Source organism: Zeugodacus cucurbitae, chromosome 4 (genome assembly GCF_028554725.1).
Source record: "Zeugodacus cucurbitae isolate PBARC_wt_2022May chromosome 4, idZeuCucr1.2, whole genome shotgun sequence".
In the NCBI taxonomy this organism is placed as follows: domain Eukaryota; kingdom Metazoa; phylum Arthropoda; class Insecta; order Diptera; family Tephritidae; genus Zeugodacus; species Zeugodacus cucurbitae.
Genome location: NC_071669.1, coordinates 21,248,460 through 21,274,432, shown reverse-complemented (window position 1 = coordinate 21,274,432; position 25,973 = coordinate 21,248,460). Strand labels below are relative to the sequence as shown.

Genomic DNA, 25,973 nt, shown 5'->3' with positions numbered 1-25,973 from the left:
AATCTACGGTAGTCTTGAATCAATCAACACAATTTATAAAGAAGTTGTATCCAATCGTTAATCTAAATCTTCGTTATTGTTGTTTTTGTATGATCTAAAGATATTGCGCAAATAATTTTCAGGACCTTATCGAGTTGACAACCCTCGGTCGATTGTTGTGTTTCTTAAGGTTTGTTAAAATTTTTGCTAAGCATTCGGAAATGCATCGAGGTTATGAACACTTGGGGACTAAAAACATGGTTTCTTCCGTAAATGCTAACTATTTTGGTAAAAGGAATTCTACACGTCCTTACTTTGCTTTCATTCTCCTTCTGTCTTATCAAAAATAAACTATTACGAACGCTTTGACTATTTTATAGATGAACTTTGTAGTATTGATGATATTGACTCCCACCAATAGGGTCATACATATAGGGTCATACATACGCCACCAATAGGGTCATCAATGTTGTTTTTTTTTCAAGCAAACAATTTTTTAGCTTGTTGAATATATTAAGAGAAAGTGAAGCATAAAACAAATCTCACCAAAAACATGTTAATTAAGAGTATAACAAAAATGCTTATATATATTTCCCTCTGTATGTGTTTTACAATTGCCCACCCATTGAGGTTTTACTATACAGTTCACTTCGCTTGTAAGCTGCTTACGAGTAAAAGTTGCCAATGAGCTTAAAGTTCATTTTGGTAATGAACAAAAAAAAATTCAGGAATAACTCTATTGTGTTAATAGTATCAAAAGGTACTATCAAACTTTTTTCTGAAATTTAAATAACTTACAAGTAAATAAGTATATACTGAAATAATTATTTTAACCAATATGGCGGTGGTTACAATGCATATTTAGTATTACATATTTCCATTTTTAATGAACTTGAATGAAAATTTATAATTACCAAATTTTCATATGCATTTTCTAGATAAAGTGGTCCAGAATCAAATTAAAGGCTAGTATAGATGAGTGGCAGGAAATATCTTTTGCATAAATTTCATATTTAGAAAGCATTAAGTTTTTTCAAAAATGAAGTTTTCCAATAAGACAACAAATCATCATCAAAACTGTCAAACTTTCGTAATAATTATAAACAAAAGCAATCTCATTCCTCCGTTCATCAACAAGAATGATAGAAGACAAGATTACGACAGGCGTTTACAGTTAGCTTTTTTGGGTTTTGAGTTCCTGTTGAGTGACAACTTTCACGACCCCGAACACGCGAGCAAAACAAAATTGCACTGTGATACAAAACAATAAAACCAAAACAAAGAGCTAAAGTCAAGGCTAGTGCTTAATTATTATTTAAAATTCTAAGTGAAAAATGTATTAACTTGAAAAAGAAGTCCGCAATGGCGGAATTAAACAACAATAGTACAAAAAAGTCGTCTATACAGAATTTTTTTCACTTTTCCAACCAACAAAAAAGTTGGCAAAATGGCGACCTTTTTGTAACAAAACATATAATTTTAATTATAAATATGCATGATTATATTGGATAATTTTATAAATGAAGATTTTAAGAATTACGATATATATAGATATTTTATCTGCACATTATTCGATTTGGTTCACTATGTTTCACATTTCCATTTTCCATTGGACAATTCTTCTGTTGCCTATTCCCATTCGTGGGTCGTGAACGCTTCAGCCTGTCGTAATCTTGTCTTCTATCATTCTTGGTTCATCAAGAGTTTGTTTTGCAAATTTCATACATATTTTTTATCCTTATCGATAATAATGAGCGACTTGTAGAGTTTGATTTTGGTTCGTCGAGAGAGGACTTTACTTTTCAATTGCCTACTCAGTCCTAAGTAGCACCTTGCCAACAAGAGTGATTCTGCGTTGGATTTCAAGGCTGACATTGTTGGTGTTGTTAACGCTGGTTCCCAAGTAGACGAAAGTATCTACGACTTCGAAATTATGACCGTCAACAGTGACGTGGGAGCCAAAAGGCGAGTGCGCTGACTGTTTCTTTGATGACAGGAGATATTTCGTATTGTCCTCATTCACCACTAGAGTCATACGCTTCGCTTCCTTATCCAGTCTGGAAAAAGCAGAACTAACGGCGCGGTTGTTTCCTCCGATGATATCAATATCATCGACGTACGCCAACAGCTGTTCACTCTTATAGAAGATTGTACCTTCTCTATTTAGCTCTGCAGCTCGTATTATTTTTCTCAACAATAGATTGAAGAAGTCGCACGATAGTGAGTCGCCCTGTCTCAAGCCTCGTTTGTCGTTCGGCTCGGAGAGGTCATTCCCGATCCTTTTGGTGTTGCTCAACGTCAGTTTACACCATGAACAAATCCAACACCAAATTTGCGCTCCTTTATATGGCCACTGTAGTAGATGTCACAAGGACCTACCTTCTTTCGTCCTTTCCCCGTCCATTGCATCTTGGATGGCGGTGATGTCAGCCTTTAGTTGTATGAGGACATCAACCAGCTGGACATAGCCACCTTCCCAATTAAGGGTCCGGACATTCCATGTACATGCCCTCAAATCGTGATCCTTAAAATGTTTGCAGAGGTCGTCATCAAAAGTGAAGTTTATCATCCGAGGCTCTGTTTGGTCTATCATTGCACAGTGGTTCCGCCACAGGGCAAAAATCAAAAAATTCATCTCATGCTTGGTCCCAAACCCTACGCACAACCGAAGTGCTTTGTCTTCTCACTTTAGCTCGCCTCCAAACGGATGTCTGTTGGCTACCCAGGGGATACTTGGTCTAAAACCGGAAGTCGTGAGCTGCTTAAGTCATATGCAACAGAATCGTTCCTGGCCACTCCCAAGTGAATGACAATCAGAAATTTTCCTCACATGCGTGAACTTCTACATATGACCCCATCAACAAATACATAGAGGTTGAAAATCGCTTTTAAAAGAGAACAACCATTATTCCAAAGGTTTCTTTATGGACTATAAAAATTAGACCAACAAGAGGGAATAGAAAATTAAAATAATGTGTCGAAAATTAATGAGAGTGAAATGTTTGAGTCAATTATTTTATATTATTCGAAGGAATCGGTTCAAGGAACCAAGGAATCTGAGAACAAATCCTCAAACATACCTTGAAAATGTGTTTAAACTGTTTAGTAATGCATGATGTCTTCTCCTAAAGATAGCTTACTACAATTTAAATCCTACTAAGCGCTTAAAAGATCTTCTAAGACGGAAAACATTAGCCAGAGCATTTTTTTATATATTTATTGGGATTTTTTCTCAATTCAACCCACAATCCACCAAATAGCAGTATGAGTTCATAATCTGCACGAATACCGATAACAAGTGGGAGTAATTGCTTTCAAAAATTTAAACTTTTTTTAATTCCAATGGGTAGTCATCATTTTAACTTTCTTTGCGTCCTCCGGCAATGATTCCGGCTGCAACTACAACTAATACTCTTAATAAACACAAAAACAACAAATGTGTACTCGCATACTCGTATAGGCAAAATAAACAAAGCAAATCTCTGCGTAAGCATTTATGCAAACATTTTACAGCGAAAGTATGCACAGAGAGAGGAAGAAAAACGGAAGCTAAATTGTAAAAGTATGCACACAGATGCCACAAGCAAGCGCAATCGGTTCATTTACGCCCTCCATCCTAGTTTTTGTTGAACACTTCATTTACATGTTTCTTTGTATGTATATCCTTGCAATATGTATGTATGTATATGTATGTGTTTTTGTACTTGAGGCACACTCCGACAATCCCGTCAACAACAGATGCAACAAATTCTCAAATATTTAAAAGAGCTTCGAGTGTTGCTTCGATTGCACTTGATAGTTGTGGTGTATGAGCCTTTAGGGGGTGTGGACATACCGTTAATTGTTATGCAAGTGGCGCAATTAGATTTTAAAGGCAACAGGCAACACACCCCTGTCTTGTTGCAGTTGTTAGCGGGCCGTTGTTAGAAGACGCGTGTCAGTTGTACGAACTGTCGTTTTTTCTCATGGAAACAGAGAATAACTTTATGCAAAACAGACAGCTAACGGTACCATGTTTGTGCTATGCAAATTAGAAAATTGTGAAAATATTGTATGCTTTCTTATTGCGATTAGTTGCACAGATTGTATTTGGATTTCTTGTGCAAATTGAGTTTACTCAACTTCCGACAGTACAAAAACGAAGAATCAAATTATTTAAAATAATAAAAAATCCCTAGCTGGAGAAGTAAATATTATATAATATTTATTCCATCGCCGACCAAATAAAGATCGAATACATGGGCAGTTGTGTGCTTCCAGATTAACAAATAATCGTGGGCGGAAATCTAGAACAAAGCATGTTTCTACATATAAAAGGTCTTCAAGAACATGTATAATCAATATATTGAAATCTGGTCGTAGTTTTGAAATGATCTCATCCAATTCTTGTAGAAACCGTTGCACACCATTAATTGAACCGTTGAAAACACCATTAATGTTAAAATTTCTTTATATATCTCAAATAAATCATAATATAATAATATCCGTCCTGTTTTATGGTGCAGAAGCTTGGACGATGTCAACATCAGATAAGACGACACTAGCAGTTTTCGAGAGAAAAATTTTGCGCAAGATTTATGGTCCTCAGAACGTTGGCAATGGCGAATACCGCAGACGATGGAACGATGAGCTGTACGAGTTATACGACGACATTGACATAGTTGAGAGAAAAAAAGACAGCGGCTACGCTGGCTAGGTCATGTTGTCCGAATGTACGTAAACACTCCAGCTCGATGCAGTACCCGCCGGAGGAAGCCGAGGAAGAGGAAGGCCTCCACTCCGTTGGAGGGACCAGGTGGAGAGCGACCTGGTTACACTTGGAATCTCCAACTGGCGCCGAACAGCGAAGGAAAGAGAGGAGTGGCGCGCTCGCATCGATTCGGCTATAACCGGCTAAACGGCTCAACGCCAATTACATAAATACAATCACTTAGGTTAGGGTTAGGACAAGGGGTAGATCTCCGCAAATACAGAGAGTCTTATTTAGACAGCATCGATTCATCCAAAAACTAAGGATCGCATGTGTGCCTATTGGATAGTGATCAGTAAGCACTCCCAGCACACCTGAAATTTTGGCGTAGTTCTTTTTAAAAATTTTTTAAATTTCGATTTTCGAGAATTTTTTTCAAAGAAAAACTCGATCGAGTGTTTCGAAGTTTTTTGGAAATAATAAGGTTATTTTCAGCTACATTTCAAATTTTTATACTCTCGCAACAAAGTTGCTACGAGAGTTTTGTCCACATAACGGTTGGTTGTAAGTCCTAAAACTAAACGAGTTAGATATCAGGGTGACGAGTAAAGTTCAAATCCGGATGTCTGTCTGTCCGTCCGTCCGTCTGTCCGTCCGTCCGTCCGTGCAAGCTGTAACTTGAGTAAAAATTTAGATATCTTGATGAAACTTGGAAGACGTATTTCTTGGCACCATAAGAAGTTTAAGTTCGAAGATGGGCGTAATCGGACCACTGCCACGCCCACAAAATGGCAATAACCGAAAACATATAAAAAGCTATAACTAAGCCAAAAACTCGCACTATGAAGGGGCATATGTGGTTGTAATTTTTTTGGGGAAGTGGGCGTGGCCCCGCCTCCTACTAAGTTTTTTGTACATTTCTCGCAAACTACTGAAGCTATATCAAGGAAACTTTCTAGGGTCATTTCTCTTAGGTACTATCTTATACAGTCCAAAAAGGAGGAAATCGGATTATAACCACGCCCATACAAAGGTTATGTTGAAAACTACTAAAAATGCTTTAATTCAGTAAGGAAAACCACCAGGAACCAGAAGTGCTGCACTCAAAATGGTATACAAAATTTTAAAAGGGCGTGGTTCCGCCCACATATGGGTCAAAAACCATATCTCCTAAACTACTCGACAAATTTCAATGAAATTCGGTTCATAATATCTTCCTAGCTTCCCAATGATATGTTGTGAAAATAGTCCAAATCGGTTCACAACCACGCCTACTTTCTATATACCAGAACTCTGAAGTCGGTTTGAATAGTTTACCTTACAATATATAAAGTTAGTACTAGTGTACTAGTGTAATAGTTCTAATAATATGTCTCCGTGCCAACAATGAGTGAAATCGGGTCATAACTTCATCTATCTCCCATATACTTAATATTAGGGTTTTCAAACTTCCAATGGACTTTATACCATATGAAATCGCCGATATGCCGAATATGTGCATAAAATTGTTTGTTATATTAATAAAATTAAATAAATACATTGCGAGCGTATAAAATGTTCGGTGACACCCGAACTTAGCCCTTCCTTACTTGTTTTTTTTTTACAAAATTACGGAGTTATACGCTATCTTTGGAGGTGGCAAAAAAAAATTTCCCCAACTGCTGACATGATTCCTGCCGAATGAGTTGCTGAAATAAAAAAATTCAAAAAAGGATATTAAAGTTAAATATATTTCCTATATGACCTACGATTTTGGAAAAATATCAAAAATTGACAAAATAGTGTAGTACTGAAAAAAATTTCGTTTTTTAGGTAAAAAAAATGGTGTTTTTTTAAATGTCAAAATGACAATTTTCAACCAATGAAAAAGATCGTAGGTCATTGTATAGTAAATATATTCAAGAATACTCAGTTTAAATTTGAAGTCGATCGGTCAATGTCTCGTTTAGTTATGATGTCAGCAATTTTGAGAAATGTCGTTTCGAGAAAAACGCGTTTAAAGTTTCGACTATAGCTACTTATACCAGCGAGCGGTCGCTCTTTAGAACGCTACCATTCAAAAACTATTCAAGATACGATCTTACCGCTTTCCCAGGATAGTTTGAAAGTATAAACTATCGAATAAGCAAAAATAAAAAAATCGATTTTTTGAAAATGTCACACTGGCCCCTTAAGACAATGTTGAATTACTTGCCGATCTATGTTGAATTACTTGCCGCAGACGAAGAACTAAAACAAAACAATTGGCAAGAGAAACTAAGCCTTGCTAAAAATTGGACCGACATGGTCTTCATATACACAGTTATTTCTAATATAATCAATTTTTCTGTTTACTAAATATCACCGTTAAAATTGTAGTGAAATTATCGTCCTACTTTTGAAGATTGACTTTACTTATATAAATGTAGGCGTGGCAGTTGTTTAACACAATTTTTGATTTTTTTTAGATATTAGTTCATCAAAAGGTTTCAAGAACTCTTTTGTCCTTACCGAAGTCGATCCCCTTGTCAATTTCTTGATTTTAAAGCCACTTGGTCTCAATCAAAAGTAGCCATTACCAGTAAATTTATATAGTATACAAACACAAACTAATTCATTTTCAGTCTTCCACCGGTAATTCGCAACAATTGTTTAGCACTTTTACAAAGTTACTTTTGCCGCACAGATGTTGTCATTTCCTTTTGCGCGTGTTTTCTTTGCAACTCTATAAAGTCAGTGCAAATTGAGTTTCAATTAACTGTGCATCAGCGAAGCCATGGTGAAAGTGAATGCAGGCAACTGCCATTGATTGAGTCAGTTGCAAGCGAAAGAGGCTTTAATTACATAGACTTCTCTATGTGTGTTCACGATGGACGTCGCGCTTAAAGGATGTAGTAAATTACAAAAAAGTACCGCTAATACCGTTAAAGAATTGAAGAATTGCTAGAAGACCAATACCAAATGTAATAAAAACTCACTGGCCTAATCAAAGAGAGAGAACATAGAAAACAGTTATACCTCTATAATGACACTCTAGTATTGGTAAGAACTGAATATCATTCTTCTTGTCTTCTACTGTAAATTTTTTGACAAAAGAGCACAATTCGCACATAGCAAGCAGTCAAGTGCCGAATCGAAGACAACCCGTATGCATATTTACTATTCATAACAACACATCTCACCACCTCATTAAGAAATTTCACGCAACTGTGAAACTCTGGCACTTCATTAATATTTAATTGGTAAATATTGAAGTTAATACAAATACTCTACATATGTAAACTTAGTCTTCTTTGTATATGAAACTGTCTGTCATAAGTTCTCCGTTGAGATCTCCCTGTCTCCCTCTTCTTTGTTTTTTTTTTTGTAAATAAACATCAATTGTTTTGTTTTCACACCCATGGCATAATAAACAATTGAGATTATTCAGCACGTTTTATATATTTATGAGTGACATACATACAAATAAGAACGCAATTGTAATTACTAATTAACATAATTATTTTCATATTATTCCTTTACAGTGAATTGTGGAATATGAATTCTTTAATTAGCTCATGAATGAAGAGGTGACACAATACCATAATTACCGTTAAAGTAAGTGATATTTTTATTGTCTTAATTAAGTACTAATTATTTAATTAGTATTATTTGAACTTAATTGTATATATTATATAATTGTATATATTATATATTATACAATAATAAACAATGTAACTATTTATAATTTTATCGTCTTTGGCTTAGTATTTCGACAGTCATTGAAGAAAGTTGAAGAACCGTTTTCCTATTATTATATTTAAGAGCATTCTTCAATCATTTACTAAGGTAAGACGTAGAAGTTCCAAGATAGACCGATCATCCAAATTCTTTTGAAAGAAATTTTCGAATAAGCTCCAAGTGAAGTCATCATATATTTCCTTTCACACTAACAATAAGAAACATTAGGTGATACAAACAGAACCCAAATATATCTATAGATCGGTAGTATCCAAATATTACTAGGACTAATAGTCGGATATATATGTATTTATTAGTTTTAAATAGAAGAAATTTGTAACGAAACTGATTTAATTTAAGAATTTATTTAATTTATTTAATTCTGCATTGAATTTTTCGATTCGAAAAACATTGGAGAGGAGCGAATCGAACAGACTGGCATAATGAAATAAAAGTAGAATAGAAAACTTCGATTCTTCAAAACTCAAATTGAATTTAAATATGAATATTTTCTGAGAAAATCGATAGTAATATTCTACATTTATATATGAAATATACTCGTACTATCCTGATAGATCATTTTACTATATGAAAGCTGAGTGAAATTATTAGGCGAAATAAGGTAACCTACTTTATAGAGTTTTTCAGGGTCTTGCGTTGACAAGTTAAGTTCATAAGACGAGCTATAAGATAGGTCCTACATAAGAAGTAACTTAGAGCTTACTTCTGCCTTTGGAATGAAAGAGACAAAAAAGTGATTGTTAAGAATATATAGTACATTTCCTACAGACTCCGAATCTGAGCGTTCCAACTGTATATCCAGTATCAGATTCCACCCTTTTAAGCATTTTAAAGTCTCAACACTGCCTAATACTCATTCCACATATACGGATCAATCTCACTTTTAGCAAATTCAATTTATGTAATACACTTATTTTGAGATTTCCAACGAATTTTGCATACAATTTTCGTAGAGATGAGTGTGATGAGTTAAATAAACTCTGCATACAAATGACACATGTGTGAATAGGCGTTGTACGTGTCTGAAATATGAATGCAAATTTCGCATGAGCGGAAAATAAAAGTTTTTTGGGCGCAAAAAACAAATTACGAAAACGAGTAGGCAAATAAAGGAAACTTTTTGGCAAATAACAAAGAAATAAATATGCTAAAACATAAGCTAATCTAAATGCGAGCGGAAAGTGTTGAGAATGCGTGAGTTTACGCCTAAAAGTTGAGATATTATTATAAGGAGGCCGTTCAATAAAGCAGTTTATTGTTTAATAAGATTTTAAATATTTATTATATTTCATCCACATTTGGTGGTTTCTAAGGGTGTTAAAGTAAGTTTTTTCTTGGGATGAACTCTTCATATGATCAAAAACTCGAATCGTTGATCATACTCATACCTTCTCAAAAGATCTTGTTGTTTCTTAATTGTTTAATTAAAGTTTAAACCGGAATATCTCTCCGACGATTTATGATTCTTATTTTTCAAATAAATTTAATAATAAATTTTAAAATGCTAGGCTTTCCGGACAGAATTTTAACGAAATGTTAATGTACTCAGTTTTGTTTGAAAGCAATGTCGAACTTCCTGTATAGTTCGTCCTATATTTATTCATTACACTCTAGAACTCTATCGAAACAATCGAGCTCAACGATTTCGCATTAGTTTAAAAGCCTATAAACTAGACAGGAAATGTCTAAAGCAAGGCACAAGAGAAACAATGGAGTACCTCTTCTGTGAATGTCCTGCATTATCAAGACAACGGCTTCAGCATTTGGGGGCTACACATTACTTTAATCTGGAAGAGATTTCGTTGGTGAAGCCACAAAGCCTTTTGAAACTCGCAACAAGCGCTGACATCCTAAAGGATGACTACTCCTCATTAACTAAGTGACGGCACTCCATCTGGTATCACAAAGGACCAAAACTGGTCTATGTGTGGCGTTTTAGCCTGCCAGAGTAACCTAACCTAACCTAACCTAACCTATAAACTAGACACAGTTTTTGAGGGTCTGCTTGGACAAATATTCCCCGGAGAATGATTTATATTTATTTCAACCTAAAGCGATTCATACTTCTTTGAATTGGCCAACATTTCATTTTTTCTTCTGATCGAGTATTCTGAAACCAATTCATATGACTGTCGTAGTCTTCCTTTGTAGTAATCACTAAATTTACTTCTGAATTCATGGATTTAATTCAATATCTCGTGGTATTCATTTCGGGTAGACTATTGAAATATGTGAAGTGTATACGAAGTCTGTATAACCTTAATTGAACATTTTGACAACATATATTCAAGCCGTAGTCATAGATTCTTCAAAAATGCTTTGATTTGTCTTTTGGGCAAACTTTAGCTCTTGAAATAAACAATTTCGAAATTATTCAGTCCTCAAAATCCCTCATACTATCTCCTTCTACTAAAATGATAAATCAATTTGAAATGGCTTGGTGATATTCTTATAAATGCTGACGGGGCTGGCAAACTATTTTTTCGATGTCCTAAGTGCTCAATTTGGTTGTTGATCTATGTTTCGCGATTATTTTTGAGAACCCAGTAGATTGTGACTGCCTCTACAATATTTTTTAAGGTAATTACCTGTTTAGAGAGTAGTTTTCGATAGATGCCATATATGGCATGGTAGAAGAGAACTTTAACTTTAGCATCAAGAGATGATACTGAATTATCATCTTCCAGGTAACTTCGAATATTGGTCTCATCAGTGTCTCACTCAGAGAATACCGATTATTTCTTCCACAAACTAAGTGTGCTTTGGAAGATAATGTTTACGAAGTTTTGTATGATATGAATAAAAATGTCTCCATTTTATCAAGCAATCCTCGTGTTGTGAAATGCTCCCATCTTCAGCTTCCATCTCCGGCAGTAACGATTGCCTTACCGAATGACAAAATTGTTGTCAGGTTGCCAAACCAGCTGTTGATTGTTAAGGTATCGAAAACAGATGTGACTTTAACTTATTTCTTAAAACCCTACGTACATGTTTTTACAAAGTTCATAGCAATTTGTTGTTGCTATTTTATTATGTTGCTACGACCTGCAGATGTTCATAGCGACAACTTTACATGCTCACTTTCACTTCGGTATTATTTATGCGCAACCTCAATGCCAATGACATGGGACACAATATTTGCCAAATTTGCATTGAAAAAATTTCTGTTTCCTAAAAAAAAGTTTGAAATTTAGGAAGAAACAAGCATATAATTCGAAATCACAAACTTACCGCAACATAAACCAAACAAATGCAAATAAAAAGGAGACATTTACGTGCGTACGTGCTGAGGTCCTTGAACTCTGGAGCGAGAATTTTCACAGTTTTTCTTCTACCTTTTTGGAGTGAAAAATGTTTTTGTTTTATTTTCACGTTTTTTTCATTTATTTGCTACGAAGCTATTGAATAACTATTTGTTTAGCTTTAACCCTCGTTATAGGAAATTGATGCAAAGTTGGATCCATACACATATATATGTAAATTTCTGTTTGTATGTATGTACACAAACCATTAAAATCAATAGCGCGAGGATGTTCTCTACTCAAATATTCGACAGCAGAGGGTGCGTTTGAAGCGCTCTTTGGTGCTGTGGCGTGTCTTGTCGCGCATCACTAAACGTCAATAATGGCTTTTGGGGTTTTTTGTGGCAAGCGCCAATGCCAATTTTTTGTGCACAAAGACTTTGGGGTTCGCCAGCAAAGGAATGCAGTTTTAGCCGCGTTGCGGAGCTTTTAGTGACACACTCATACACAAACTTTTTGTTGTTGTTACATTGTAATTGGTATAGGATTACTGCAGAGGGAGCTGTGGTTGCATGTATAGTGCATACATAAAGAAGCTACAAATAAAAAGTGCGCTTAGTAATCAATGAATTAGTCTATTTCGGTCTGGTGCGATTTCACTGTTGTTCTTAGTAGTATCTTTATATAGCCTTGAAAACTAAATAACTAAACTTAGTATGTGGATTACGTCGAAAGCAATTCCCATTCTGAAAAGCTCAATAGAAAGCTTCAAACCAGTGAAAGTTTTAAGCTAAGAATTTTAATGTTTTTTTTTTTAATTTTTCTAAAATTTTTGTAGACCCAATCTATGGTCTCCTTCCACAATATAACATCTAACCCCATCGCGTTAAAAAAGCTAAATAATGTTACAGGGCTGATGGACGCGGTGCTGTCTCCTTGCGGATACAGAGCCCTATTTTATTCACATATCTTCATAGACAGATTGGTTGATAACGGGTGATTTTTTTGAGGTTAGGATTTTCATGCATTAGTATTTGACAGATCACGTGGGATTTCAGACATGGTGTCAAAGAGAAAGATGCTCAGTATGCTTTGACATTTCATCATGAATAGACTTACTAACGAGCAACGCTTGCAAATCATTGAATTTTATTACCAAAATCAGTGTTCGGTTCGAAATGTGTTTCGCGCTTTACGTCCGATTTATGGTCTACATAATCGACCAAGTGAGCAAACAATTAATGCGATTGTGACCAAGTTTCGCACTCAGTTTACTTTATTGGACATTAAACCAACCACACGAATGCGTACAGTGCGTACAGAAGAGAATATTGCGTCTGTTTCTGAGAGTGTGGCTGAAGACCGTGAAATGTCGATTCGTCGCCGTTCGCAGCAATTGGGTTTGTGTTATTCGACCACATGGAAGATTTTAGGCAAAGATCTTGGTGTAAAACCGTATAAAATACAGCTCGTGCAAGAACTGAAGCCGAACGATCTGCCACAACGTCGAATTTTCAGTGAATGGGCCCTAGAAAAGTTGGCAGAAAATCCGCTTTTTTATCGACAAATTTTGTTCAGCGATGAGGCTCATTTCTGGTTGAATGGCTACGTAAATAAGCAAAATTGCCGCATTTGGGGTGAAGAGCAACCAGAAGCCGTTCAAGAACTGCCCATGCATCCCGAAAAATGCACTGTTTGGTGTGGTTTGTACGCTGGTGGAATCATTGGACCGTATTTTTTCAAAGATGCTGTTGGACGCAACGTTACGGTGAATGGCGATCGCTATCGTTCGATGCTAACAAACTTTTTGTTGCCAAAAATGGAAGAACTGAACTTGGTTGACATGTGGTTTCAACAAGATGGCGCTACATGCCACACAGCTCGCGATTCTATGGCCATTTTGAGGGAAAACTTCGGAGAACAATTCATCTCAAGAAATGGACCCGTAAGTTGGCCACCAAGATCATGCGATTTAACGCCTTTAGACTATTTTTTGTGGGGCTACGTCAAGTCTAAAGTCTACAGAAATAAGCCAGCAACTATTCCAGCTTTGGAAGACAACATTTCCGAAGAAATTCGGGCTATTCCGGCCGAAATGCTCGAAAAAGTTGCCCAAAATTGGACTTTCCGAATGGACCACCTAAGACGCAGCCGCGGTCAACATTTAAATGAAATTATCTTCAAAAAGTAAATGTCATGAACCAATCTAACGTTTCAAATAAAGAACCGATGAGATTTTGTTATGCGTTTTTTTTTTAAAAAAAGTTATCAAGCTCTTAAAAAATCACCCTTTAATAGCATCAAGACTAAATTCCTCAATATGTCAAAAACCATAATCAGTTGAACTCGAAATCGATACATAAATTCTTAACTCACTTATAAAGTCTTCAGTATTGAGCTAAACAGTCACCATAGGTAACTTAATATCTTTTAATATGATTGTTAAGAATGGTCTCTAGTCTGGATCACCTAAAAAGTTACTAATATGTATATCATACTACCTGTTCTTAGAATAATGTACAGTCGTGCATCTCTGCAATAGCCTTCTACAAGCTACCTGACCAAGAGATGAAAAAACTATTTAACAAAAGTGTGGTCTTTTTGTCAGTATCTTTTAGATATGGGTCAATATTCATCTTCCATCAATTTATATTTTGGAACTTATGTATCAATGACTAAACCCACAGAGGAACCCTCATACATATATAAAATTGAGGATACAGTGTAATTCTTTCACCTTTTCATACCTGAAACAGTACTTTTAATCCAGAATCGAGAAGTGGGAAAATCTTGGAACACATATGCTCATACTTGGAATTATTGTGCACTTAACTGGAAGGTTTAGCTAATTGGATTTTTTATTTTTAAAAATGAAAGATATATCAAAATGTTTTCTTAGTCTTTGAAGTAAACTATGAGTATCTTTGAAAGTTTCATCTGGTATCAGTATATGTGACCTGGTCTACGGAAAGGGGGCTTAGGTGTCAAAAAATCAATTTTCACTTTTTAGTTGATTCGGATGGAAGATGAGATTTTTTAACTTTTTCATGTTTCCCAGAAAAATAGTTTTTCGCACGTTAGCTCCCTTTTCGTAGACCAGGTCACATATATAGATCAATTATAGTCAATGCGAACTGAATGATCTCCAAGATGGCTACTTTGGCATTATAATTAGAAACAGTTCCTTATAGTATTTGTTTTCTTTCTTCATTTACAAATAAGAAATATTAAAGCTTTGAATACGACAAGCGATGGTTTTTAAGGAGATGCATTGACGATAGCAAATTATCTCTCCATTTAAAAAAGCTTTCTCTCTTTAGATAGATGTTTGTACATTTACATATGATATACCCTTCTTTGTCTTTATTATATGAATGCGAACAGTCAGAACAGTAACTAGTTCTTGTAGGAAATTATAAGAATTCCTTCAACTGGGTATTCATTGATTCAATTCATTTAAGTGTATTCACACATATCCATACATCCATATATTTATTTATGTGTAAGTGCTTTTGTGGGAATACAAAAATTTGTTGTGGTTGATGATCCAGAATGCTGTATACCGGTAATTGACACTAACGGTATGCGTCTGAGGGTAGTCTCGACATGGGGTAAAACGGTAAGTGCAAGGAAATGTGTTGAAAAAGTCTGGGAAATTGTGCTGCAAGAGGGAACGCTTTAGCACATATGTAAGTTAGTTGCTGTCTGGAGTATAGTGAGAAGATAGTTTCGCTTTTTATTTTGTGAAATTTAAGCTTTGAGACTGCAAGCCACATTGTTGTTTTTGTCATTGGATAATTTTTAGCCACAAACTCGAATTTATTAGCCATTTTGGTATTGATCGCATTAAACACTAAATGTCTTACCCATGCCGATGGAAATTATTAGATCCTAAAAGAACTGATAATACCTAAACAAAAAACCGTAAAATCGAGTTTAAGAAACAAAATTATGTTCGCCTTTCGATAGCTCTGGATATGATAGAAAGGTTCTCGATTTAGGACTTTACGTCAGGTAAGAGATTTTAATTTAAGGGATTGAGGTTCACTCTTTCAAGGTCTCCTATGGCTCAATTTAATGTCATTTTAGAGAGACTGTGCTTTACATAAGGTTTCTAAAAACCCGGGTACCGTGGGTTTACAAGTTTAAAAGGAAAAAACTATTGCCTCTATGTAAATATATATATATGAATAAATATAAATGCCTGTATATGCAAATGCGATTTCCTGTTCCTTCATTTAACATTTTAAAATTTATTACAGATAAACAAAAGGTTTTTAAATACTTAAATTCACATGCAAAAAGCTCAGCACTCAATTTGTATGTAGATTATGAACGCTATAAAAAGAGCTAATTAACCCGTTTCCTAGAACTGGTATGCGAAATATGAATCCGAACATATCAATTAAGCTTGAATAGATGTTAATGATTCACCACACAATTTGCACTTTAACGCATTTTAAAAATGTTTGCTTGTTGGTGTCATTAACGGTGATTAATTGAACTTTGTGTGGATAATTGTATGATGGCAAATAAAAATGCAATCAAGTGGCAATAATTAAGTGCGGTTAATTGAATAAACTCGATTAAATGTGATTATGCTTATTTACTTTATTTGAGGTGGAGGGATGCGATATACAATGAAGGCCGTGGGTGTGATTTGATTTGATTTGAATAAGTGAAAGTTTGAGTGATGAATAAATGAATTAATATGTCAAAATTATTTTTTTTTTAATAATTTATATGAAAACCGCTTGCCGATACCAAAAATTTGTTTTGGAGAACTTCGAAACAAACATTTAATATTTTGTTATTATATACCTGAGAAGGGGAGTATAATGGAGATGACAAAGTTCTCGTTAAAATGACTTATATTCGCAACAAGTAAATCGGGTAAATACTGGAACTAAATATCTTCATTAAGAAAAAACTATCGAAACGGCAGCATTAAGCAGTTAAGCATTACAATTTTTTTTTTTGGAGAAACAAGCTGAATATTGCTTAAATTAGTGATATTTTCAGAATAAACCAATAATATATTCTGGTATTTATATATCAATCCTGATTTTTCTTATTTAATAATACAATAATAAAGAGGTACGAAGACGAGATAACACCGCAGGATCGGATTTGCATAGTTGCTAATACATTCTTTGTTAGATTGGATGATCTCTCGATGATTGCGATAAGTCAACTCGATCAAGAACTCCAATACTTATATTACCGCTTTAATCAGAAACCACTGAATCATATACTTCTCTGCAGCGCTGATTCGGAAGGTGCTCAATCTACTACAGTAGGCATGTCAAAAGATCGCGTATGCGGAGATTGCCGAGATTCACACGGTGTGAACTAAAATAGTCGATTTAGCCAATGAACAGAATCCCAAATTTAAAGGAGTCCTTTGCCGGTCAGAAATTTTATAATAATGATGGGGTTATCTTCCAACTTTACAGACCTCCAGATAACGTTTCAGAAAACGATTTAAATGAGTTAGAACATCGAATGGACAAGGGTATTGTATAAGAAATCGTAATTTTTTTCAAAATTTTCATTTTTTACTAGGCTAAGGACCCATTATTACTATCGGACTACCATCGAATGTAAATAGTATATATGACACGTGTTCAAAAAATAATGGGGACTTTTAAATTTAACGGGTTTGAAAAGCTCAGTTGTATTATTTTTATACTCTCGCAACAAAAGTTGCTAAAGAGAGTATTATAGTTTTGTTCACATAACGGTTGTTTGTAACACCCAAAACTAAACGAGTTAGATATAGGGTTATATATACCAAAGTGATCAGGGTGAAGAGTGGAGTTCAAATCCGAATGTCTGTCTGTCTGTCCGTCCGTCCGTCCGTCCGTCCGTCTGTGCAAGCTGTAACTTGAGTAAAAATTAAGATATCTTGATGAAACTTGGCACACTTATTTCTTGGCATCATAGGAAGGTTGCTTTCGAAAATGAGCAAAATCGAACCACTGCCACGCCCACAAAATGGCGAAAACCGAAAACACATAAAGCGCCATAACTAAGCCATAAATAAAGCTCTGGAAATAAAATTTGGTATGAAGGATCGCACTATGAAGGGGCATATTTGGATGTAATTTTTTTGGGTAAGTTGGCGTGGCCCCGCCCCCTACTAAGTTTTTTGTACATATCTCGCAAACCAATAGAGCTATATAAACCAAACTTTCTGCAGTCGTTTTTTTTAGCCACTTCCTAATACAGTCCAAAAATGAAAGAAATCAGATCATAACCACGCCCACCTCCTATACAAAAGTTTGGTTGAAAATTACTTAAAGTGGGTTAACTTACTAACGAAAAACGTCGGAAACACTAAATTTCACATAAATGGCAGATGAAAGCTGAACTCAGATTTTTTTACAAAATGGAAAATGGGCGTGGCGTCGCCCACTTATGGGTCAAAAACCATATCTCAGGAACTACTCGACCGATTTCAATGAAACTTGGTTTGTAATAGTTTCCTTACATCCCAATGATATGCTGTGAAAATAGGCCAAATCGCTTCACAACCGCGCCTACTTCCTATATACCAGAACTTTGAAGTGGATCTGAATCGTTTACTTTACAATATATAAAGTAAGCACTAGTGAATATATCGGTGCAGAACTTTGCACAAATCCTATGTTTATACTGTGGCAGCCCCATTCTAAAAATCGCCGAAATCGGACCATAGGTTTTTAAGGCCCCATATATCGAACACGAGGACCTCGGTGCTTCTAACCTAATATTAGGGTTTCCAACTTTCAATGGACTTTATACAATATATATGACGAATATGTTGGTCAAATTGTGTATTATATAATATAAATAAAGTTAAATAAATAAATTGCGAGAGTATAAAATACGATGGAACGGTGAGCTGTACGATTTATACGACGACATTGACATAGTTCAGCGAATAAAAAGACAGCGGCTACGCTGGCTAGGTCATGTTGTACGGATGGAAGAAAGCACTCCAGCTCTGAAAGTATTCGATGCAGTACCCGTTGGAGGAAGCCGCGGAAGAGGGCGACCTCCACTCCGGTGGAAAGACCAAGTGCAAAGTGACCTGGCTTCACTTGGTGTTTCCAGTTGGCGCCAAAAAGCAAAAAGGAGGAATGAGTGGCGCGCTCTGGTGGATTCGGCTATAATCGCTTAAAGCGGTTCCTACGCCACATATATATATATATATATATATAATGTTCGGTTACACCCGAACTTAGCCCTTCCTTACTTGTTTAATTATATATATGCCCTTGAAGTACGATAAAATTTTCAGCTGCATTCTATGCTGACTTCGTATGTAGCAGCCACTAAGATTAGACGTGTTTTTTGAGCTTGGCGATTTTTGTTTGTTAAAAGCTTACACTTCAATACCCCTGCTTCCATTTTCACTAGAATTGGCTTTGACTGATTTTTTCCTAATTCCAAAAATAAAGATAACTTTAAAGCGCCGTTGTTTTACCGAGAACATACGAGAAATTACAGAAAGAGCGTCAGACTATCCCAAAAACTGATTATGAGAAGTGTTTCAACGATTGGAAGAAGAGCTATTTATTATAAGACAAAATTAATGCAGACGAATGAATAAATATTTGTTTCAAAAAACGACAATGATGTTATTATAAATTTCAGAATATTAAATAGAGTTTAAAATATCTTTAGACCGAGTAATATCTCAATAATTCTTTGCAGGAAGGTAGTATAAAAGTATTGATATTATTTTAGTTCTCTCGTCCAATTACATTATATTTTAACTAACAGTATGGGATACAAAATATATTAGTTCGCCATTTAGTAATCCCGATTAACCTCACCTATATACATATAAATAAGGTCTATTAAAAAGGAATTTGATACGAAAGGCATTCACTGTGATACATTTCAATTAAAGCTGATAGTCTATTTTGAATTTTGGATTTGAATTCGCCATTTTCATTTATAAAACACTAAACTCTTCAATGGTATGATTCGACTGGCTTTTAAATAATACAAAAATCCAATTCGTTTGCAATTCACACACCCTATTGTGCCAAATCAGCGCGCTGATATGTCAGTCAAAGCTAAAACTAAGGCTGAATGAAAAAATTTACAAAAACAACAACAACAAAGGTGAATGTTACAATTTTATAAAAGTTTAAACGCATTAAAATTGAGCCAAACACATTTCAAAGAATTCCATGCAATAAAATACGGCAATAGTGCATAGCTAACGGGCAACATACATACATATGTGTAGATATGTAAATTGCATAAAGCATGCCTGCATTAAAATGCCACACTGCGCTTTGACTGATTAATTTGACAAATTACCGCCAACGCCGAGCGGCTTTATCGCCATTTAAATGCAAGTGTGGCGCGGCATACTTATAAATACGCGGCTCAATATATATATCCATATATATATGTATGTGTCCGTCTTTTACGAGCACACGCGTATGCATGTGGTTGCCAGCCGCTCGCAAGTGTGGCAACTCTGCACGTATTCCGCAAGCATCGGTAATAAATTACAATTTGCGTCACTTGCATTGCTTGTTTTACAAGTACAACAAAGATTAAACAGACATTGTTGAATGAAACAAGAAACCACCAATAATAACAACAACAAATGACAGTTACATGTGAAATTCACTTTTGAATTTATAAAAAATCAGTTTAATTTCCCATATCACGAACTGAAGTGATACCATGCCATTAATCTAAATATAGTTTATAACTTTGCCCGCATAACGGTAGTTTGCAAGCGCTTAATTTTAACGAGATCGTCGCATGCCCATGTGCATAACTGTTAAAATAGCATAAGTCGACTTAAGTGTTTGAGACAAATTTGAGTTATTTTGAACGACTTATTCGAGATTAAAATTTTTCCTTCAACTTAGACAATACTTCAGTATCAAAAGCTTCAACTCATAATAAAATATAATCAAATGTTGGGTTCACATTTCTATTAGTAATTGAAACATCTACCTTAACTCATCTCGACTTAGGTTGTTTAAATAAATTTAGAGTAATTTTAGCGAGCCACAAAAGTAAAAGGAAAAATTAGATGACTGAGTGGAATCAATAATTAGACACACCCATTCTTTAATAGTTTCAGATCATAGCACAGGCTTAACCCATTCGATCCCATTGTACTCGCTTGGGTACAGAAAAAAATGCTTCTTTGAAACGGTGTCAGGAGTAGACGCGGGCAAGCACGCTCACTTTTGCAAATTCTGTATTTTTCGTGGGCCAGTTAGCATTTAACTCTCGGACAGCTAAGACTGTAGGTATTATTGAGGAAGTTTGCTAATAAAATATTTAAAACTCATCTAATTTTGAGAATAAACAACACAATTAAGACAAAAAGTGTGAAAGCTTGATTTTTAGTGTAGTTAGGTAATATGAATATACATTACGGAAGAATATTTTTTGTAAGCTTTAAAATGGATATGCAACGATTTTACGGTTTTACGGTCGAACATTTATGTAAACCGACTATGTAGGTTCAAGCGATTCTGCTTATTTTGATTGACACAAATTAACCGTTGTATACCGTCAAACGATGGTCAATACGGGAAGGATGTAAGAAGAATGTCTTTCAGCCAAAGTTAATCGCAAAATACAACTCTGGAACGGCTGGAATTGACCTCCATGATGCATGCTTACCGTATAAAGTTTCGGGGAAAGAAATAGCTGTAGCCTCTTTTTACATCAAATCGAATCCCGAACCGAATCGGTGGATATGTGGGCTATGTAATATATCACTTTACGTAGAGCGACAGTTTTTCAAAAATACATCAATACAATACAAAAAGTATCCTACTAAAGTTCATCAAACAATCAATTAACTATTTTTTATATAACGGCTACTTTATATAGATACCCCTCATTATCCCATTGTACTCGCTTGGGTACAGGTCCAAATGGACACTTATTGAAAATTTTCAGCTATTATATTTGAAGAGGGCGTTAATTACATAATTTTAATAAAGCCTTATAAATGAATTCAAGAAAAAAATGGGAATTAATGGGTTAAGCTAGATATAGAGATATGGCTAAAAATTTCATATTTTTCAACCAGTTAGAAAACTTTTTTTAATTTTAGACACGTAAGTTCATCAGTCTTCTTTCTATAGGATAAAATTAGTAAATTTTCATATTGATGTATGATAAATACAATGACAATAATTTCGATCCAACTTCAAATAATATTTTTAAGGTTATTCCCGAAATGTCCCTCTTTCGCATTTATTACTTCCAAAATAATCTAGTATTTCTTCATTATCCATACCACATTAAAAACCCCTGCTCAGATTGAACCAAATTCAAACAAGATGACAATTTCTTCAGTTATTCTACTGAAGGGTTAACATCGAACTAGTTCCTTTTATTTTTTTGAAGGTATTACCACTATTTACTAACTCACTTTCCTTTTATTAAGATCGATATTATTGATACTATATCGAGACTAATTCCCTCGACGAAAATTACAAGATATTTGAAGAAATTTTCTTGCGATGCTAAAAAAACTCTCAGATATAGATCATGTATTTTCAAAATACTGTGAGCCTAACACAAATAATCAGAAGCGAATAATTTTGGTTCCAACTACTTGGCTCGGATTATTGAAAGAAAGATCTTAATGTTGAACCAGATCTAAAGATTTTCCCATCTCACCCTATTCCAGACAGCTGTGACAATTGACGACCCCACTAGAATTGCTATTATCTGGCCAAGTATCGAAGTATTTTTATAGGGTCAAAAGCTGTGAAAAGCCCAAAATAATATACGATTATAATCTTAGAAATGTTATAAATCGTAAGTTTATTTCATAATAAAATGCCCTCGTTTTTTTTGGAGTTATGTTGAGCTTAATATATTAGTAGTTGTACTAGACGTCCACTATCAGTTTAGACATTAATTTTGAAGCATGGACGGATATGTTTTCTAGAGAGAGTCCAAGAAGTCTTTAGACAAGTCGCTCGAAAAATTGAGATTATATATTGTATGGTATATATAGAGATCTGGGGAGCTGCAATTTAACACTCATATCCTTATCATATAATAAATATTTACAAATAAAAACGATGGAATAAAAAGCAAATAACACGCTACTGAATGTGATTTGAGTCCAAGACATTTTGTATGTTTGTTTAAGACTCTTAGAAATTCCCTTATTAGTTTTTCAGTGGTTGCATGATGCCCGTTTTGGCACGTTGTACAATTGTATGTACGTATGTAGTTTCAGCAAAGTAAAAAAAAAAGTTAAGCAATTTAATGCGTCGTGTCACCTCTTTTTGATCTTTTCATATATTTGTATGTGCACTAACAACTGCGCCTAAATTCTTGGCATTTAATTGCTTTCGGAAATACTTTACACACTCATTTAACATTTCCACTCCGTTGAATGGGTCGTTTTACCTTAATTTCGTGTTGTAGATTTTCACTTCCATTTCATTTCGATTCAAATATTTCGTTTTGTGTTTGAAGTTTACATTTTCATGCAAAACACATTTATAACTAGCTTTTTCCTCCGCACATTTGCCACTTCCTATTTTCTAAGGAGAAGTCACTTTGGCTGACATTTGAGGAAGAAACTCACTAAGAAAGCAACTTAATTTTCTTGGCGTTGCAGAAATTTATTTGTAGCTTTTGGTGTGTTTTTAATTTAGAGTTTAGAGTAGTGCGCAGAATAAATTTCTATGCAGAAGCAGACTCTGTAGGAAACTTGAAAACAACATTAGTGTAGTATATTTTTGATATGTGAATCAGGAAGAAAAAATCATAAATAAAATATTTTCTTAAAGGAAAATTCGAAGCTTAATTTTCCCATTCATATATATGTATGTATGTATGTAATACCGTAGACCTTTCCTAGATATTTGGGCGAGATTCTCTAGTTCCCAAAAGTCGCTAATTATAAACTAGAATTATATTTTGTTACATGAATTTATGTATGTATGTGATTGGCGATCAACCGTTTAGCCGGTTATAGCCGAATCGATGAGAGCGCGCCACTCCTCTCTTTCCTTCGCAGTTCGGCGCCAGTTGGAGATTCCAAGTGTAACCAGGTCGCTCTCCACCTGGTCCCTCTAACGGAGTGGAGACCTTCCCCTTCCTCGGCTTCCTCCGGTGGGTACTGCATCGAACACTTTCAGAGCTGGAGTGTTTTCGTCCATTCGGACAACATGACCTAGCCAGCGTAGCCGCTGTCTTTTTATTCGCTGAACTATATCAATGTCGTCGTATAACTCGTACAGTTCATCGTTCCATCGTCTGCGGTATTCGCCGTTGCCGATGTTCTGAGGTCTTGCGCAAAATTTTCCTCTCGAAAACTCCTAGTGTCGTCTCATCTGATGTTGACATCGTCCAAGCTTCTGCATCATAAAGCAGGACGGGAATGATAAGCGACTTGTAGAGTTTGATTTTGGTTCGTCGAGAGAGGACTTTACTTTTCAATTGCCTACTCAGTCCAAAGTAGCACCTGTTGGCAAGAGTTATTCTGCGCTGGATTTCGAGGCTGACATTGTTGGTGTTGTTGAATGAATTTATCACTGTTCTTTTAATGACTTCCTGACTGACTACTGTATGTCTATATTAGACAAGTCATCAACACTTTGCTAGTCTTATATAGAGGACAATGGTTATAACTTACTGCACCACTTCTCCTTTTTCAGCAATAGTGTTGCTAACTCCGCACTTAAGACACAATAATCATTCGTATCCAAAGCGTATGAAACCGTTAACCTTCGTAATTCGAGGATTTCAAGGAGAATGGGCCAACAACACGAAGCAAATGTTTAAATTTCATTTAAAGTCACCCTCAATTAGATCGGGAGAAAGCTTTTCTAACAGGTTAACCAATCGATTTCCGCTGAGTTCAAAATATCTTTAAGTCGTTATGGGATAATTTTTCTAATGTAGATTTTCATAAAATACCAATCGCCTTTAATGAATTCAACTTTTAATGACTTAATTTCAATAACCTTTTCACAGAAGTTAATTGATTAATTAACCGGTTCTTGCTCGATTTGAGCGCTGATTTCGATCGATTTAACATACAAAAGAAAAATCTTATTTTTCTACATTAATTTCTAATCAAATACAAATCGAGTTGATACTGAATGCAACCCTGCGGGCAAATTTTGATAAAATAGCAGCTGATGAAACTTACCAACTACTTATGAAAAGCAAAAAAAAATGTATAACAGCTGGTCGTTAATCGAGTAGGCGGCAGTATGAAGGCCAAAACTGGTTTCTCAAATATAATCTTAATGTATTAAATTAAATCCGAAAAGGCAGTACGAAGATTAACATACAAATTCGATTCCTACAGGCTGTGTATCTGGTATTTTTAGTATGTAAGCACTAGCTTAGACGTGTCTTGAAAGCGTCAGAAATGTTTAATTACTTTTTATATTATTCTTGACGCACAAAAAAGCTTAGGAAAGAAAAAAAAATGTATGTAGCTTGCTGGTAAGCTAGCCGTTTAAGTATTTTACAGACGCTTTAAATTAATTAATCTTCCTGAAGTGTGTTCGTAAACTTCTTTATGTTTTTAATTTTTAAAGAATCCGTACATTCATAAACAGCTTGACCTCTGCACCTCCCTTTTCACAAGAAAGTAACCTCATACAACTAATTTCCACACCCACCCTTCGGTCCATCACACGCACGAGTTGTTTATGGGAAATTAGATGCAGATTGTCATGGTTGAAATGGGCGTTAAACAGCAAATCCCTTTACAAATACGCGCAAATTGCCTAAAATTATGCTATAATGTACACTTAAGCGATTTGCCATACAATTCTCAGTGGTGGCAACCCTTGTCAAGGCTTATCTGCTTCCGCTCGCGCACTTCCTGTGCGACAAGCGTCCGTTCAGCAATTTTATTGTGGTAGTGCGCCTTACAGTCATTTCATACACATTTGGAAAACACTTTCCCACACCCAAGAGAGTCTCCTATACACTCAAGAGATTCTTCCACTTCTGGTTTATTACAACATTTATGCAAATGCGAACTCCTTCGCCGGCGCGCTTATGAATTTTAAGTGACAGCGGCGCTATTTTATATGACAAGCGTCAATTTATGTTTTGTTATTGTTGTTGTTTATATTTTTCATTTTTCGTGCGCCACTTTTTTGCCACAATTCCATTTGGTATTTTGGTAATTGCGCGTGTTGAGTGACGTACGTGCGCCCCAATTTGTCGGAGATTCTAAAGTTCGCTGTTATTGGCAGCCAACACGCCTCAACTTATGCTACTAATTTGCATACTTCATCATGTGAGTGGGAGGAGTAGAGGGGTGCGGTTATGGTATCTATGCTCGTTGACGCTGTCCATTAACAAAGCAA

General features: G+C 35.2%; 1 protein-coding gene across 3 annotated transcripts in view; it reads left to right on the top strand.

Annotated features, from left to right (window-relative positions):
• Positions 1-25,973, top strand: part of LOC105217308 (guanylate cyclase 32E) — a 114,486-nt gene that overhangs the window by 38,878 nt on the left and 49,635 nt on the right. The window contains exon 4 of one of the 3 annotated variants that reach the window (XM_054228831.1): positions 8,173-8,245. The exons of the other annotated variants lie outside the window; for them this stretch is intronic. The gene's annotated coding sequence lies outside the window, so the exon portion shown is untranslated. The remainder of the gene's footprint in view (positions 1-8,172; positions 8,246-25,973) is intronic. 3 annotated transcript variants of the gene reach the window in all.